We start from the raw sequence: 19963 nt of genomic DNA on the forward strand, positions 1-19963 counted from the left end.
AGTATATTGCTACCTTAAATTCTTCAGTGGATTTTCATAGCTTAACAATGAACCAGAAGGGCCCGGGAGCGTGGCCTAGCAGCTAAACTCCTCACCTTGAACGCCCCGGGATCCCATATGGGCGCCGGTTCTAATCCTGGCAGCTCCACTTCCCATCCAGCTCCCTGCTTGTGGCCTGGGAAAGCAGTCGAGGACGGCCCAAAGATTTGGGACCCTGCACTGGCGTGGGAGACCTGGAAGAGGTTCCAGGTTCCCAGCCTCGGATCAACAAAGCACCGGCTGTTGCGGTCACTTGGGGAGTAAATCATTGGACGGAAGATCTTCCTCTCTGTCTCTCCTCTCTGTATATCTGACTTTGTAATAAAAAAATAAATAAATCTTTAAAAAAATGAACCAGAAAATTGATCATGGTAATAGGGTCCTTTCTGAATTAGTTCCCATTTATTTCTTGCCTTGCCTTACTTCCCCTCTGAAATTTTTCTAGATTCCTATTCAACTGTTTCGAATTCCTGGACTTCCCACATTCTTCTGTCTCAGGGGTCTTTGTATTTGCTTCTTCCCTTCCTTGAAACATCTTTCTCCTGATCCTTTGTCTTGATGAGTTTATTTCCATCATTAGACTGTGAAGATCTACAATTAGAAAAATCTGTCACATTTTCATTGATGTTTTGAGATGGAAAGATAAATTCTACCATGACAACACAAATTTTGGAAGCAATTTTTCCATTTAGCAGGGCTAGGTTGATTTACCCTTCTACTTTCGCTGTTTACACTCCTGTTTAAGAGCTCCTTACAAAGTATCTGGGATGTCAGTACATCAGATTTGTTCCATGACTCTATGATTTTTTTTAGAATCCATTTAAATGCCTACTCATTGAAATGAGTATTTATCTAAATACATGTATTTTTTAAACAATTTTTTGAGCACCTAATTTGTGCCAGGCACTTTTTCTGTTGCCTGGATCACATCAGATAACCAAGCAAAAACAATTCCATGTTTTTAATAGAGCTACATTTCTTTGTTTTCCCCTGTGCTGTAAAATTGGTCTTACTCATTACTAAAATCTGATACCCTTTGATAAACATCTTACTTCTTCCAATACCCAGACCTGACAGTCACTATTCTAGTATTTGCTTCTAGAAGTGAGATAAACTTTAGATTCTATATGTAAATAATATCATAAAGTGTATGTCTTTCTGTGCCAATCTTATTTCAGTTAGTGAAATGCACTCCAAGTTCAACAAGCAGGATTTTCTTTACTACATTTCTTTTCCTGACATTTTATTTATTCTGTTTTTAATGTTAAAATATAAATAAGCTCACATGTACAGATGTAAGCATATACGAATACCAGAAAAGGCCATGGTGTTCCATTCATTTGCAAATGTTTTATTTACCATCCTATATATTTATCACCACAAAAATATTGTAGAATAAACCAGGTTCTGGAACTCAAAAGAATAAGGTTATTATGAGTCTGTGCATCCTATGTCCGCTAGTCTGGATTGGACTGTGATGACACCATGCTCACTCACACACCTGTAGAAGTCTGACACATCAGGGCTTCCTGTGGTAGGATCAGCTCACCCATGTCTGACTGTACACTGGTTGCTGGCTGGGGTGATCAAGATGATTGGGCCACACAAATCTCACAGTTTAGCTTTGCTGGCCGGGCTTGTTCATACTCTCTTGGAAAGTTCAAAGCCAGACAACAGCGATCAACAGCTTGGGAGACTAATTTCAGAACTGGTGCAGACTCTCCTGCTGCTCCCTGTTGCCAAAGCAAGATTCAAGCTTAGTGTAAATTTATAGGAGTAAGTAAAATTAATTTTACGTTTGGAAGAAAGGAGGTGGTCATATTGCAGAGGATAGGAACAGAGGGCAAGGCATTTGTAATTTGGGGGCAATTACCCTAAGTTTTCTTTTAGGCAGACTAAATATCTAATAGATTGCTTTCACATAGCTCTAACTTATTTGTCACTCTACATTACTCACCTGTGGTATGTATCTATTTTGTAACATAAGGTGGTATATATAACTAAAATGTAAATTCTGAGATTTTTTAAAGTCTCATGAAAAGGGTAATTTGTCTCCTTATCTTTCATAGCTCACAACACATTGTATCCAATAGACTCAAACTATTTACTGAATCAAATATATGAACCTGGAGCAAAGAGCACATAATGTGTTTTGTTTACATGCCCTTCCTCATCCACTTGGCTTAAAAGGAATATGAAACCATTCTGATTCCACTACCATTTCAATAGCTTATACACTTTCCTCTTTGATGGAGAAAAAGAGCTGAAGTATATCAAATTTATATGACTAACAATCATCTGGTGATTTGGGGAATCTCATAAGGACTGCTTTATTTTTCAGATAGTTAAAAAATTCTTTTTAGAAAATGACAAAAACAAAGCAAGACATCATGGAGGCAAGCAAAGGGGCCAGAGGACATGTCTTGTATCACAGTGGAGTGGAACTAGGCAGAGCTAAGCCCCACACGAAAGGCTCTTAGAAAGTGCATAGCAAATGAGCATTATTTTAAAAACTATGCATGAATTTTTTTTTAAATTTGCAAAAATATCTTTTGATTCTATTTTCCATGCAATTTTTATAGTCCCTTTATATGACTCTGCATTTTGGGGAAGAGGGCGTATGTCGTAAAAACCTGACCCTTCTCTAACATTTTTCTTAATTGAGCAAAGCTGTTAATGATGATGATGATAAAGAGTTAATCAAGCCTTCTCATAATAACATTGAAATTACTCCCAGGACTAGCTCTCTACAGATAAGGTCCAGGTTATAAATATACAGTTTCCTAAAACAGAATTTGTGAGAAACACAACTGCTGAAAGGGTTCAATATGAATGTAAGAGTTTCTTTCCTCATTTTTTTCCTGATGCAATTTTTACCTAATTGTTTGCACTGACAGAAAGATAGGTGAAATAAGGCAAGCAAGAAAGAAAATCTTAAGAATTTCTTTTTGCCTTTGCAAATGTGTTTCTGTCCATTCTTAAGAGCTGGAAGGGAATGAGAGCGAATCACAATTTTAAGACGTGACTTTCGAAGAACTTTAGAGAGGAATGATTTTTAATTAGATTTTATTTTATTAAAGGGCATTTTTTTAGAAGAAAAGTAGCATTTCATCACAGGCTAGTTTTCAGAGGAAGGTTGGAATTGTTTTAAGTTAAATTTAAATTTTAAGAGCTTATTTTAAGGGAAACTATACCAAAACATATGGGGAAAGATAAGTCTAATACGAATGTACATGCTAAGGAAAATCATATTGTGAGTTAATCTAATCAGATTAATCTGTAGCATAAGTGGAATGAGATGATAATATTTATTTAAATTATAATATTCATAAAAGTTCTTTTTAATAACATGGGCAGGCAAGTTTAAATCTTATAACCCCAAATTTGTATTTTGCTCAAGCAATCCAGATCTTATTACATTAGGCAAACACTATTCAGGAGAACAGTGGATCATGTCAATACCTTTAATATTATTCATGAATTTTACTCCTGCACTAGGTTGGAAATATGCTACAAATATTCTCTTAAGGGTGACCTTATTTAACTGCTAATATTGTATTTCTGCATTTTTTCATTACAATTTAAAGAGGCCTTGATTTATCTCCCTAGCTACAGATTTAGTGTTATTTTGTTCCTACCTTTTGTTTCAGTTTTCTTAACTATGCTTTTCTTTTTTATTTATTCTCCTATTGCTTTTTCCTTCATCCTTACATGCCTCTTGGCACCAATTCATATCAGTAGTCAAGATTGGAGGCTAAGGTTATTAAGTTACTTTAGACAATACATGGATTTTACTGTGTGTGTGTATGTGTGTGCAATCAACTTGTAATTTATGACTGTTTTACAGTGTGTAATTCACTTGCAGAAGTGAGACCATAAAATACCTAGGCTCTAGGATGCCTTTGCTAAGCAATCCTGCTCATATTACGTGATATCCTTTGAGTATCATGATCTCAAAAGAATGAAAAAATATATCTAAATCTAGAGAAAAGTACATTTTAAACTCCATATATTACCTTATGTCCTAGTCTCTAGAATAATGTTTCTGCTTTAGCAAAAATGGTATTGAATTACATTGAACATCCTATGGATTTCAAGTCAGGAATTAAGATAAAACTATAATGAGAGTTAATTCTTTTTCTATCAGAGGACTTAAAAATGACTTATGGAAAACAAATTAACAGATAAGCTTATTTTTATACAAAGTATTTTTGAAATCTACAGTTTTTTGTAACATATTTTCTATGAACTTTTAAAAATCCTTCGTAACTGATATTTCTGTAAGCATTGTATTCTATTCATGCAATCATTATTTCAGTAATAATTTATTGAGCATCTACAATGTTCCAGTTACTGTAACAGGTATGAAATGTTGTTGATCTTTTGAGGTATATATTTTTGATTGGAGGAGATGTACCAGGAGAAGAATATTGGTCAAGTGATGATAAATGTGAGCAAGCAAAGCAAATAGTGAGAAGAATACCCAATTATAAGTATGACTTTAGACAGTCTGGGTCACGTCATCCTTAACAGGTGACACAGAGCAATGGATGGTGCTGGTCTCTGGAGGGCGGTCTGCTTCAGGATCATGGGTGCTTGGTGAACTCAGCAAACGGTGGATAAGACACTTGGCTTGGACTGAATGAGTGAGGAGAGAGTCCTGAAGTGAGGTCTGCCACATATTTGAGGAAGCTGCCATAGTCCCTTGTAGGCTCTGCCCTGCAGGACATGACAGAGGACAGACATTGTGCTGGAAACATGTGAAGTCTTTGGAGGGGTTTCAGTAGAGGAAAAGATAAGATCTGACATGGTTTTTTGAAAAATTTTTCTGTGTTACTGTCTCAGTCTTTTTTAGTATGTAGTTCAATAGTGTCAATTACGTTTGCACCATTGCCTCCAGTACTTTTTCTTCTTGCAAAGCAGAACACTTTGTGCATTGAACTGCTTCCCATTCCCCAGCTGTCACCATTCTACTGGAGATGAGTTTGAAAACTTTAGAAACCTCATTTAAGTGGGATTGTACAGTATTTATCCTTATGTGATCAGTTTATTTTCACATGGAATTTGCATTTTGGCATGATTATGTCAACTTTGTGTTATAGCTCCTGAATGTGGAGGAGGCATAAGACTAAAGGAGGGCATATTGGGAAGCAGACACAAATTTCAATTCTATTGAAGTACCACAGGCAAGAGATGACGGTAACCTGAGCAAGACCGACAGTTGATGTGCTAGCAGGTGGATGGAATCTGGAGAGACTTTGAAGATAAAGGTAGTATAGAAGACAGCAGGGCTGAATCCTACAAAAGAAAAAAATCCTACAAAAGGAAAAGTCTTTTATAAACCTTGCTTTTCCAACTCTAAACATAGCCTCTGAGGACCATTTCAAAATGTCTGAAAGTTATCGATTATTGTTTCAAGCTATACAGTGTAAATCCAAGCACACACTGCCAGAGATTTCCCATTTTTTGAGACGGAAACAAACCTAAGTAAAGGAGGTGGATCTCCTGGGCTGTGCTTCTGTGCCCTGTATTTTCTTGACTGACAAGAAGCCAACCAGCAAAGTGCAAAGTGCCTGGAGGTCCATATACTGTCCGTATTTTTTTTTTTTGACCATTCTTTGAACATGTCAGGCAAAATTTCGTAATTAGCTGAAAGGCACGCAATTCAGTTTCACTTTGCTGAACCCAATCTGCAGGATTGACAGCAAGACTTTAATAGATTCCTTCAGTAGATAATTAGAGCAGTTTAACGCAAGCACTGCATGAATTAACATTTGCACTTGGGTATGAATATTCAGGGATACCTTGCTTTTGGTGGTGTGAGTTCTTTCCCCAGGATTTGCAGGAGTGCCTATTAGGTACTTGTTAGCGTATTGATTAGTACAGAGTGACACCAATTAGAGCGTATGGGACCATCCCTGGAGTCAGCAATAATATGCTTATTGGTTGTACTTACGCTTTTTCCTGCAAACTCTAACCCAGACAACAGATTGCCTGCTTTAGCTAGTCATGTGCTTGGGGTTTGATATGAATTTTTCCTTAAATTGCTATACAAAAAGAAATGCTAAGTTTTCTTCCTGCTTTTGGAATCACAGCATCTATTCATTTCTCTACTCTGAGATTTTTTTTTTCATCTGTAACATCAACTGGAAAGATCATAAACTCTCAACATTAGAAATGAACAACTAAGTTAAAAAATAAAAGAATCTCTAAGCCATTGAAACATGCTTTTTGTTGTGATAAAAACTGCTTTGGCATAGCTAATTAATACATCAAATATTGTCCCAAAATTTGTTTGCATTTATCTGGGATTTTTACAGTATGTTCTATTTAAAAAGTCATCTTGGTACAGTGCTGGGTAGGCATTATGGAGCAGTTGCTGAAGCTGCTTCTTAGGATGCCTCATCCCATATCCTATGGCTTGATTTGAGTCTCTGTTTATGATGTGGCTTCCTTTAATGCACACCCTGGGAGGCAGTAGATGATACCCAAGTACTTGAGTTCACTCATGTGGCTTCAGCTTGCCACACAGCATCTAGGGAGTGGAACAGCAAGAGGAATTTCCCCTTTCTTTCTCTGTCAATGCTCAGTACAAATAAAGAACAAACAGAGTAATGAATTAAAATACTCCCAGAGACAGCAATAATTCAGATATGCCTATCTTTTTTTTATTTTTTTGCCTAGCCTGATGTGTTTTCTTTCTTTCTTTTTTTTTCATTAATTACATTGCATTATGTGACACAGTCTCTAGGCTCTGGGATTCCCCCAACCCCTCCCCGGGCCCTCCCGCCATAGTGGATTCCTCCACCTTGTTGCAGTATTACAGTTCAAACTCAGTCAAGATTCTTTCATTGCAAGCATCAGATATGCTTATCTTTAAAATAAATCTAGTGAAGAAATTTGGAGATGGAACAAATGATTGAGCAGCTGATGATTTGAATGAAAAAAAATTATTATTTTCTGAAGCCGAAAGGGATTGTATCATGTGAGAATTAACAGCAGGAAGTCTAGGACTAGGATGCCTGGTTACGAATGCAGCTCTAACCCTAGCCCTGTGGTTTTGGGGGACTTTACCCCACCTCTCAGTGTTCTTACCCACAAATAGCGATGATAAGGGTAGTTACTTCATGAGGCTGTTGTGAGGATTAAGAGAGTCTAATACTCGAAAAACATTTAGGGCAGTGCTTCATGCTACGTAAACACTGTTGTTGACTCTCTTCGTTAACATGCATGTAGCATGGGAACTTTCATCGTGGGGATGAAGAGTGTGTATCTCCAGTTGGATTTATTCTGTGACTTAGTTTGAGAAATTCATTCTAGGGAGACATATAGGTAAAATGCAAGACAGAGGAGGATTAAAGAGACAATACACATTTAGCAATGAGCTTGAGAAGATTCTTTTCATGAAAGGAAAGGGGAACAGGCTGATACTGCTGCTTCTGTCTGTTTCAGTGCCTGTCGAAGTTCAGGTTGCCTCTTTCATGGGGTACTGGATTCTGCCCTAATTGAATATGTGAGTGTGAGGTTCAGCGCACCTGGTGATACCTGGGAAGGTCTCATGGTGCCTATCTGTTGCTTAGCATACACCTGGCTGTCATGACACCTTGTGTATATTGGAGGATGCCCAGGTACATCATGAGAAAGTATATGTCCTAAATTCGCAAGAACAGGGGCTGGGGTTCCTGCAGTTCATTGCTCACGTAGAGAGTCCTGAAAGTCTCCTTTCTTTAATAGCTCCCTACCTAGACCATACGTTGACATGATGTTTTCTAAAATACGTAAAACATTGAATGTATATTTTAGGTTATTTCGAATATTTTTTCCTTTTCTGCAAGAGATGATAGCTACTCCCAGAGGGGTGAACACTGAGTCTTCCTCCCTTCCCCAACCTATTCACCCCTGAACTCCCCTCCCCCTCTGCTCCTCTGCCTTTTTGAAACTTAGCATGTTTGGAAGATTAATGCCAGATAGAGTTTCCATGCTCTGGAACGACCATATCATTTTGTGTGTAGCTTTTCTGTGATTTTTCCATTCTACATTTCAGTCATGCAGTAGGATTTTTATATAGCTTTTTGTGTAAATAGCAGCTTCCAATCTGTATGCCCTCATGTCCAGGGTATTAGGACAGTTGGATCCAGTTGTAGAGAGAATATTAAGAAGCTTCTTTCTGCTCGTCTTGAAAATGCCTCCAGGTCTGCATTTCTGTGGGAGAAGACCTATGCTACTGTCAAAAACGCCAAGTGGAAAGCAGAACAGGCAGTGCATCCTTTACCCAACAGCGATGCATAGTTGCATTACCACTGGGGTAATTGGAGAATAGCCCAAAGGCCGTCTATTCTTTCTTTCCCTAAATGATAAATAAATAAAAATGGTCTAAATTGAGTTGCCAGAGCTTTCAGGTTCAGAGTGCTAGTGAATACGGTCTGCTACAAGAGTTCAGGCTGCCTTCTTCTTGAATGTCCTTCTAATGACAGAATTTGTGCTTCTGAGGCATGTCTTCTTCAAAGGCAGCACTTAAGAGCTGGGGAAGGTCACGTTCCCAATACATTGAAGAGAGTTGAAGGATGCTTTCTGGCCAATGCAGACTGCATTGAACAGATTTATCTGTGGCATTTATTTTACTGTAATTCACCTGATATAATAAAGTCATAATGTTTTTTTATAATGTGAACAAGTGCCAATCCTTAGGTAAAAAATAATGTCATATTGTATATTGTTCAAATATTCGTTTATTTGCATAGATTTCCTTTAGGGGATTGAAATAATTGATTTTATATAGGAAGTGTCTCTGTTGAGATTAGTGTTTTGAATACACAGAATGGAGGCATTGGGTTGATTCTAGAAGTTTTCTGTGAGAAGGCGATTTCTTATCTGTGTGTTTGTGTATGTGTGTGTGTATTATATGAGTTTGCAAATGTGCTGCGCACTTTCAGCTGGGTCTCAAATAGAAGAAAAACACTCTGGATGCACTAATGTCTGAGTTGTAGGAGATACCTTTAGTCAAGGTGTGGACAAAGCACACAGAGCTATAAGGATGAAAATTTGCTTTTCAAGTATCTATCAGATTAGTTGGGAATGTCAGCATCACTTCCATTGCTGTAATTTTTAAAAAAGATTTATTTATTTTTATTGGAAAGGCAGATATACAGGGAGGAGAAGAGACAGAGAGGAAGATCTTCTGTCCGATGATTCATTTCCCCAGCAGCTGCAATATCTGGAGCTGAGCCAGTCCTTAGCAGGGACCCAAAGATTTGGGCCATCTTTGACTGCTTTCCTAGACCACAAGCAGGGAGCTAGATGGGAAGTGGGGCTGCTGGGATTATCAGAACCGGCGCCCCTTATGGGATCCTGGCATGTTTCAAGGCAAGGACTTTAGCCGTTATGCCACCGTGCTGGGCCCCTATTGCTGTAATTTTATCTTTGGGTATTTACTTATGAACGGAAGCAGAAAGAAAACAAACAAACAACAAAAGCAAAACCATCTAGGATTTTGCAAGTTTCTTCTCTCTTTCTGCATTCCTTCTTTTCTTTCTTTCCTTTTCTTTTAATATTTTCTTTAGTATTTCTGAATTTCATTACCTTGGAAGGCAGAGCAGCAGAGAGAAACAGACAAAGCAGAGAGATCTTCCACCTGCTGGTGCACTTGCACCAGCTAGGGTTTGGTCAGGCAAAAGTCAGGAACCAGAACTCCATATGTCTCATGAGTATTGGTGGCTCAATCACTTGGGTCTGCATCTTGTGTCTCCTGGAATATAACAGTAGGAAATTGACTTGAGGGTGGAGGTGCTGGGACTCAAACCAATGCTCTGATGTGGGATGTGAGTCCTGAGCATTGAGTAAACCCCTGCAATACAAATCCACCCCATTTTCTTATTTTCTGACTTGAATTTTTAAATTTTTATATTGATGATGTGAAATAAAATGCAATATTTGCATCCTGTGGCTTTCATAAAATTATGACACTGCATACACTTTAAAAGCATGTCCAGATATTGAAGGAAACTAGGAAATTGGGAATTAAAGAGAGATAGGAAGTTTGATAATCTATTGAATTCAAATTTGAGAATTTTCAGTGCCACTTTAGTGTGGCACAAAATCTCACAGAATCATTTTTAGTTTACTTATGTTCTGATAATGTCATGGCAAACAGTCGTTTCTGCATGTTCTCCACAGGTTGTGAGGGGTTATGATGTTGCAGACACATAACCTTGCTGACTTCCACATAATGCAAGGTATATCTCATCTCAGATTTGGAATAAATGTTTCATTCAACATTTATATGTTTTATAGGAAAATACTTTAACATGATACTGGAATGAGTAGATGTGGACAATTGTCACTTAAAAATAATAACTAAAATCTAAATGAAAAATCTAAATATGTAGTCAGCAAAAGGAATTTAAAAACCGGAGCAAGTCAAGTCGCCCATGTATCACTAGCAAAAAACATGCGCATCCTGTTCTTCGGCTCCAGCTTCATTAACACCAAATGTGAGAACAGATATTGTAATTGACAACTAAGTCTTTACTCAAGATTTTGCCTTCCATGTGGGTGTGTGGGATGTAAGTTATGCATTCGGAGTTGTCACTATTGTTCCTAAGTACGTGTTCCCTGATGTATTCCATTGCTTTCTTAGCTCTCATTTTCTCTGTTTAATTTTTTCTGTGCCATTTACTTCTCAAGGTACAAGCTCATTAGTAAGTTAAAGTTTCTTTGTAAATGTAAGTGAAAGTATGCAAATGAAAAATCTTTTCCCTAAGCATATTTGAAAAGTTTTATTTTAATTTTTTTTGAGTTTTATAGAATTTGAGTAACTCTTGCATTGAGAAATACATAGCAGTGTTACAAAATAGTATTCTATTTCTTTTCAATTTTTAAAAAATTATTTGGTTCTCATGATATAGTTCCTTAGGTTCACGGATTTCCCCTTGCACCCTCCCGCATCCCCTTTCCCCCACTGTTTTCCCCTAAAGTGTAACAATAGTTTAGTCCCTTAACAACAGTCACAAGTCCATCATTACACTATTTAAGTATATCCTGACATTGTAGGTCTAGACAATTGTATAAAGTCTAGCATTCTAGTGTCAAGGTGTATTTAACAGTTTTGGTGGACCCAGTACAATAACCTAATGGCTAAGTTCTTGCCTTGCATGCGCTGGTATCCCATATAGATGCTCATTTATGTCCTGAATGCTCCACTTCGCATCTAGCTTTCTGCTTGTGGCCTCGGAAAGCACCAGAGAATGGTGTAGAGCTTTGGGTCCTGGCTCCCAGCTTTGGATGGGCTCAGCTTTGGCCATTGTGGCCACTTGGGGAGTGTACCAGTGGGTGGAAGATCTTTCTCTCTGTCTCTCCTTCGCTCTAAACCTGCCTTTCTAATAAAAATAAAATCTTAAAAAAATATACTTAACAGTTTTATTCAGAGTCCATTTTTTATTCAGAAGTAGAGATACAAAATTGTTTAAAGCGTTTAAAAATTGAACAAGATAGTTCTTCCAGATATCTGATCCGATGTACCTTGCATAGGTGTTGCTGAGTTAGGTGTTGTCAAACCATGGAAAATAGTTGGAAATCTGGCACAGAATCTCAGACTTGATTGACCAATAAACAAAAGTGTCAGACAAATCTGCCTTCGCATCCTAGGACCAAAATCAATTAACGATGTATGAGATCAATGTAACCTGCCTACAGGAACCTGACTTCCCCATTGGTAATCTAGATATAATAGTATATTCCTGTTTCCTATGGTTGTTACTTAAGATGGAATGAAATACCTTGTATTAAGCACTTAGCATAGCGAATGCTTTATTATAAGTAGGTAACAAATTGTGGTTAGCTCCTTTCTTGTTTTAAAATTATTTAAAGAAAATGCTTATTCATGCAAAAAGGAATAATTTCTTATATTGCATATTTATGACTGTGGTGATACCTCCGACCCTATTCTTCCAGCCAACACACCTACCTCCCTTTCTCATTTTTTTCTTCCATCTTTTTAGTTTTACAAACATTCAGTTTATTTTGTTATCATAAGCTTGACCCTCCACTAAATAAAGAATTCAGCAAGTGGGAAGTAGAAAGACCATGGTTCTTTAAGAGTCCAAACAGTGCCTATAAAGTGCCTTGTAAAGAAAAAAATTTGAGTAAGGACACTGCTACTGTTGATTCTCTCACTTCTTGGGTTCATTTTATTAATTAGAATGTTAAAAACATTTTCTTCTTTTGTTTTTATTGTGAAGCAGGAAAACCATCATAAACTGATGATATCTTAATTGTTCAAAGGGTTCAATCGTTTTTTGGCTCAAATTTTCACATGGTCATCTGACAATACATATTAAAAGGTGTCTCTTCAGCCTCCCTCAGGTAAGGAAATACAGCAATGTGTAGATGTTTATATGCAAAACTTTTACTACTGAAGTATATATTGTTTTAAAGCAACTAAACATTTAGACATGTGTATAAGGAAATATTCTGAAGGCATTGTTCTCAGTTGACATCTTCCAGTGATAGGGCTGATTCTAATTTGCATATTTTACAATTATTTGAATTTTTAATAAAAAAGCAGGTCATACTTTCGCTTATTTGGAAAAATGTCTATAATTTTTAGAAAAACATTTCACTGGTGTGTGAATTACACAGTGATGGAAAATTTAGAAATGCAACATATGCAAAGTATGAAATGGGGGGTTATTTTACATCCTTCATGCATTTTATTGATAAACAGTAAAAATAGAAATAAAAAGTAATCAGATTCTGCTATTCTAAGTCACTTTCCTGAAAGCAGGAGGCATACATAGAGTACAGAACAGCAAAGTTCCTTGCTAAGTGGTTTTTTTAAAAACCGTGACTGTCATTGTTAACTTTTCTTCTGTGACATTTACCTTTGTAACCTCATTTGAGGCTTTAAATGAATTCAAAATAAAAAAAAAAACCCTTTGCACTGGCAAAGAAGAAATGCCTTTTCAAATATGCAGAACACATATGCCTACCCACTGTGTGAACTGCACTGGCAAGATTCTATTGGAAGCTTGCTGTGCCACAATAAACTGAACTGTATGCCCAAGCTACTAGACTACACTGAACTAAGAGGAGTTATGTGAAAAGGGATCTCAGGAGATCGGGCAAAGAAGATCCAGGCAAGCATACCTGGCTTAACTAACCAAAATTACAACTGAATTTGCTTTTTCTTAGTTGACATAGAGCCACAAGAAAGGCATCTGTTATATAATCCTGCTGAACAGAAAATGCTTCAACATACACTTTTTTTTTATAATTTTTTTTCTTTTTATTGTATTGTTGTTGACAATCTTTACATAGTTAATTACAGTTAAAGGAAAAAGAAGAAAAGAAAAGAAAAAAAAAAGAAAAAGAAAAAAAAAGAAAAAAAGGTTCAGGGGGATAGGAAAGTGGGTAATGCCATTATGTCCATATTGTTTCCATCATGCATCTGAGGTAAAGGGGGACATTGAGGGAGAAGCCCCACCCGGTTTCCCGCCCACACCAAGTCCCGGATGTGGGGCATGCTCTGAGATATGTGCCCAAGTGGTGTTAATAGCTCTCCAGTTATGAATCGCTGCCAGTTTCGCTCGATGAGGTCATCCACTGATTGACATGGTCCATCATAAAGTCTCCGTTTGCCCCATAATCTGCTGCCAACATATACCTGAGATGAATGACTGTCCCGTTCTGTCTTCTGTGTTTTCTTGGTTAGAGTTCTGAGTCCAGCAGTTCGATTGGGGAGATCTCCAAAGATACTTTGAGGTATTCCCAGATTAGTTTTTTGTATGTTCTAGCAAGCACAGGGCCCGGCACAGTCCATCACCTCGATCAGCTGGTGGTTGCAATTGCTGTGTTGGTTCTGTTTTCAGTCCCGAGTTGCACTGGAAACAATGGGTGTTGCAGTCCAGTCTGGTTCGGCCCTTACATCAACCAGTGGGAGCTGCAGCCTAGTCGGGGCGACCCACAATAACCCCCACCAAGCCCGCCCCCTACTCTGGTTTGCCAGTATGTGTAGCAGAAGACCAGTCTGTCCCCCATCCCATTTGGCTCTGGTACTTGTCAATGGGTATTAAAGCTTAGTTCTATCTAACCAACTCAACCATCCAGCCCTCACAGATGTTGTTGAGTGCCTCTCTATCTAGCCATCCCAGCCCCCGTCCTAGTTTTCATGCCCTCCCACGGGAATAGTGATCCAGGAAGGGGGAACCCACTTTTCCCTCCCAGGTCTCTCTGTCCCGGTTTATGCACTCTTTAGGTGGTCCTGTGATTTGACTAGACAGAATTAGTCCCCAGTGCCAGCTTCTGCCAGCTGATGCTGTGGCCCTGATCTAGTCCACATGCAGCGCACAGGTGTTACAGCCTTGCTTAGTCGGGTCTGTCTCTATCCCAGCCAACACTCTCCAGTGGGAGTAGCTGACCGGCGAGGGGCCAGCCCCTTAATCCCCCCGCCAGCTCTGCCCCTTCCTTCCTGGATCTCATGTGTGCTGGATGGGTGCTGCATTCATATCCAGTACAGGCAACCACGCCCTGGCATTCCATAATGTGTACTGGTTTTGTCGCAACCAAACCCGGCCCATCCCACACTCTGGTCTGGCGATCGGATTTGCCAGTGGTTGACATGAACTGATTCAGCCTGGTCTGCTCCTGACCCATGCTGAATGTATGCCAGTGGGAAACTTTCCATGGCCTATTCTGGGCTGTTTCCTATCATGCTTCTTGCGCTTACCTGCAGGGACTGTGTCCTGCCAGAGGAGTTGCCCAGGATCCTCCATCAGAAGCCCTCCCAATGCCAGATTTTGCGCATACCAGGGGGTTCTTGAGCCAACCCTACTCAGTTCACCTCCTGTCCTAGCAGGAACAGTGGTTTTTCCTGGCTGGCTTTCACCCCATTCTGGTTCTTGTTGTTGGATGTTTCAGCCCAGCCATGGCTCGTCCATACCCACGTACAGCTCACACATGGCTCAGAAGAGGAGTGAGACCCAGCCTAGTCAGTCCCACATCTACCCTGGTTCTCCATAACACCAGATGGTATTGGGATCTGAACCGGCCTGGTGCATCCAATCCCAGCCCACACTAGTGCCTCGGGTGACTACAACTGTTTCCTAGATAGAACGCAGCCCCCATTCCAGCACATACACTCCTTGGTGGGAGCCTCATCCCAGTTGTGGTGTCCCCTTACCTCCCAATTGGGCCTGTTCCTAGCCGTAAATCATGCACCTGCCTGTGGTTGCTCTGAGGACCATTAGGTGCAAGCCTCAAGTTCATTTGGGATTTCCTCATTGCCAGCATTCTGTTTCCTCCATTTTGATTGAAGGGATCCCCAAAGAGACTTTGAGGTGTTCAGAGACCAGGTTACTAGCAAGCACAGTGCTTCACGCCCCCAGCACTGTGGGTTCAGGAGGGAGCCTCCCAGGCAGCAGGTCAATGAACCAAAAGTCAAAAACTCTCTGCCCGGGTGGCCAGCAGGCGGAGCCTGGAGCAGCTCCCCACGTGTACGTGGTAGCTACTGTGTGTTCCCAGGCTTGAGGCGTGGCCATCCCAAGGCCCCCCCGACAGGCAGCAAGGTAGCTGCCTGCCGGAGGTTCAAGTCCTTGGGCCCCAGTCCCACCCTTCCTGGCTCCTCCCCCCAGCTCAAGCCACATGGCAAGCAGTAGGGGAGGCCCAGACTCGCTACACAGACCCCCGGGACTCACCCAGAAAAGGGGTAGCCATCGAGGTTCCGGCAAATCTGGGAGCAGCTCCCCACGTGTACGTGGTAGCTACTGTGTGTTCCCAGGCTTGAGGCGTGGCCATCCCAAGGTCCCCTGGCAGGCAGCAAGGTAGCTGCCTCCAACATACACATGTTAGGAAGCAATATTCATTTCTGTTCCTAGATTTCATTAAGTATAAATGGATCTCAAGGGACTTGAATACTATAGGAAATGAATATTACCCTTTTTAGCAATTTTTTGAAACCAGGTATCAGTTGGGAATTCCTCCACTAGTTTTCTTGTACAGAATGTTATTACTAACCCCAAATGGGTATTTTATTATATTATATCCAATCAATTCATTTTCACCCTCTCTAAACCACATTTCATTATGGGAACTTGAAAATTTTGCAGTGTCCATAGCAAGCTGTTCAAAAAATTTAGACATATCGAAATCCTAGCATGGGCATGGTCAAGTAGACAATGCTAGTCATGAGGTTTGGGATTTCCGTTTTGATTTTGGTCAAGCCCCTCTACCTTTCTAAGCCTCAGTTTCCATACTAGTGAAATATGAAAAATACGCGCATTTCTGTCCTGCTCTCTGAGCTTCCACGGAACACCTGCTGATACCAACGATAAGAAAAGAAAATGACAGCACCAATGAAGTTTTGTTTTGTTTGTTTTCCTTAAAGAATGTAACCGAATCAGAAGACAGCATGATGTAGAAAGTTTCAGGATAACTATACTGCTTCATCATTCAAGGTTGTGAGGGGCAAAAGCAAATGAAAAAGGACGCAAGTATTCAAAACATCAATATTAAGGAGTAAGACAATAATCAACATATGATACCATCCTAGAGCTGCTGTATTATTTTAAGCATAAGGACATCTCATAAATTTTTAAAAATTAGTTTCATTTTATTTGGAAGGAAGGGACCGAGAGAGAAATCCTCCAGCCACTGGTTCACTTCCCTAAATATCTGCAATAGCAAGAGCTGGGACAGGTTGAACCAGGAGGCTGGAACTCTTGTGTGCCATGTAGATGGGAGGGACCTGCGCACACGGTTCAGCATCTACTATCTCTCAGGCTGTGTGCAATAAGGAAGCTAGACTACAAGAGGAGTTGGGACTCCAACCAACACTTGTCCTGTGAATTTTTTTTTTACATACACATTTTTTCATATTTTAAGCTTGTATTAGAAATTCCAACAAATCGGTCACTGAGAAAATTAAATAAGTAGTTCATTATTTGTTGTCTGCAATATTATCCATTTTCCCATTGCAAAAATCTGCTTATTCATAGGTGAAGATAAAAAAAAATACAAAAATGGATCTGAAAATTAGTGTAGAGGTGCTGTAGAGGATAAAGCCACCACCTGCAACACCGGTATCACATAGGGCTGCTGGTTGGAGACCCAGCTCGTTCCATTTTGATCCAACTCCTTGGTAATGTGCCTGGGAGTAATGGGAATCCTTAAGTCATGCACCCGAGTTGGAGACCCAGAAGAAGCTCTTGCCTCCTGGCTTCAGTCTGGCCCCACCCTGGCTGTTGCAGCCATTTGAGGATAAACCAGCAGATCAAGGATCTATGTCCCTCCCTCCCTCTGTAACTCTTTCAAATAAAATAAAACTTTAAAAAACTTAACTAAAGTATTTATCTTGAAGGTAATCTTTATTTCTAAACATTTATTTATTTTTATTGGAAAGTCAGATATACAGAGAAGAAGATCTTCCATCCATTGATTCACTCCCCAAGTGGCCACAATGGCCGGAGAGGAGCAAATCTGAAGCCAGGAGCCAGGAGCCTCCTCCAGGTCTCCTGTGGGGGTGCATGGTCCCAAGGCCTTGGGTTGTCCTCAAATGCTTTCCAAATACCCGAATAAAAAATGTTAAGTTACTTTAAAAATCTAGATATTACATTTTATTGGCATGAAAAATCATTTATTAAGAATATCTAATGGAGCCGATGTGGTAGCCTAGTGGCTAAAGTCCTTGCATTGCACCTGCCAGGATCCCATATGGTTGCTGGTTCTAATCCTGGCTGCTCCACTTCCCATCCAGCTCCCTGCCTTTGGCATGGAAAAGCAGTCGAGGACAGCCCACAGCCTTGGGACCCTGCACCTGCGTGGGAGACCCAGAAGAAGCTCTTGGCTCCTGATTTTGAATTGTCGCAGATCCTGTCATTGCGGCTACTTGGGGAGTGAATTAGTGGACAGAAGAACTTTCTGTCTCTCCTCTCTGTATATCTGACTTTCCAATAAAAATAAATAAATCTTTTTTAAAAATGTAGAAACAAATCTAACTTGAATGAAATTACGCTAAAATGAAAAAAAAAAAAAACTTGTATTATTCCTTTTGAAGTCTGACTTTGTGGAGCATGAGAGTGTGCTGGGTGAGACAATAACATTTAAGAGCATCACTGCCTTTGCAGCTTTACATTCACATAAGGATTTGTAAAGCTTTTATAAGCTGTGAATATTTAAAAACCAATCTATGCAAAAGGATAATAGCTTAAGAATAAGAGAAATTGGGCAATGAATCAAACAGTTTAAGACTTTTTCTTGATTGCAGTTCTCGTTGGAGTATTACTGACTCTTCCTTTTCCTTTTGGGCTGTTCAGTCCATGGATGGTCTAGTGACAAATTACCCCACCTGTCATTGCCTTTTCTGCAGAGAACTTCAAAAATCCATTACAAGGTACAGGACCATTGCATGTTAATTCAGACTGTCACCTAGGTGTGATTTTTAGCTTCTCAATTGAGGATGAAGGGCTAGCCCTTTATTTGCAATAATGGTTCAGACACCTTCACACAGCATCTTTGCGTAATTTGTCTTTTCACTTCCTGAGTGAAATTTTTGTCTAATAACTAGTTGGAATAGGAGGACCAAATAAAATCTTGTGTTCAGCATACTCAATTTCTGTCAGGTTTTATCGCACTTTGAATACTGACAAATGATGCCTTAGAGTGTCCTTTCATTTCCATGGTTTGGGAGATTCATGGTTATGTATTTTTCCTATAAATTTGTGTGCTAACTTCAGTTTCTATTTTTATTTCCTTCAGTTGGAATCATTAGATCATTATAAATGTTACATAATCATGCTACGAAATGTGGAGAGCTTGTTCTGCCAATGACAGGTTGCATGGCGATCAGATTTTTTATTTAATTTAACATTTTTTTTCATAATTAAGAACTATTTCAAACACATGGAAAATTTAAATGACTATTGCATAAAATGTAACTCTTGTTCTACTTACTTTTAACTACAAAATGAGATAAAACTGTATGGAATTTCAAAGCTGTGCTGGGTATATTTACCTAACCCAGTTATTCTGTTCTTTAAGATTTATTTATTTTTATTGGAAAGCAGATTTACCGAGAGGAGGGGAGACGGAGAGAAAGATCATCTATCCTATGATTCACTCCCCAGGTGACCACAATGGCCAGAGCTAAGCCAATCTGAGGCCAGGTGCCAGGAGCTAGGAGCTTCTACCTGATCTCTCACGCAGATACAGCTGTCCTCGACTGCATTCCCAGGCCACAAACAGGGAGCTGGATGGGAACTGGAGCAGCCGGCATACAAACCGGCGCTCATATGGTATCCCAGCACATGTAGGAGGGGGACTTCACCCACTAGGCTACCACGCTTGGCCCAATTTAGTTATTCTTTTTGAAGTTCTTGTACTCTACTCAAAACTGGGTTTCCACAAACAACATACCCTGTTCTATCTTTGCTTAACAATTATCACACTTTAAATACCATTCAGTTACTAAGTTCTTTTTTCACTAACTCTATGGTCTTAAGATGTGTGCAAGAAAGCGCATGTAATTGTAGTCCATTTATTTGATTGTATAGTGTTCTTTGAATGACACATCAATATATGCTTACTCATCTTCTGATGAACATTATGTTACAATGCTATAAAAATATCTTATGTCTACACTTTTTTGCTCTGATACATTGTTTTTCTAGGCTTGTTTATTTCCATCTTACTTTTGCAAGTTATGAATGAAATTATTCTCTGAAGAAGTTGTGACAATTTGTCATTTCATCATTGTATAGAAATTTTGCCTCTCTCAGCATCCACACCAAATATTGTTAAGTTCTGGCTTTTAAAAACCTTTTTCTGGGGAGCCAGTGCAATAACTCAACTGGCTAATCCTCCACCTCCAAGTGCTGACATTCCATCTGGGTATCAGTTCATGTTCTGGCTGTTCCACTTCCCATCTAGTTCCCTG

Source organism: Ochotona princeps, chromosome 3 (genome assembly GCF_030435755.1).
Source record: "Ochotona princeps isolate mOchPri1 chromosome 3, mOchPri1.hap1, whole genome shotgun sequence".
Taxonomy (NCBI): Eukaryota; Metazoa; Chordata; class Mammalia; order Lagomorpha; family Ochotonidae; genus Ochotona; species Ochotona princeps.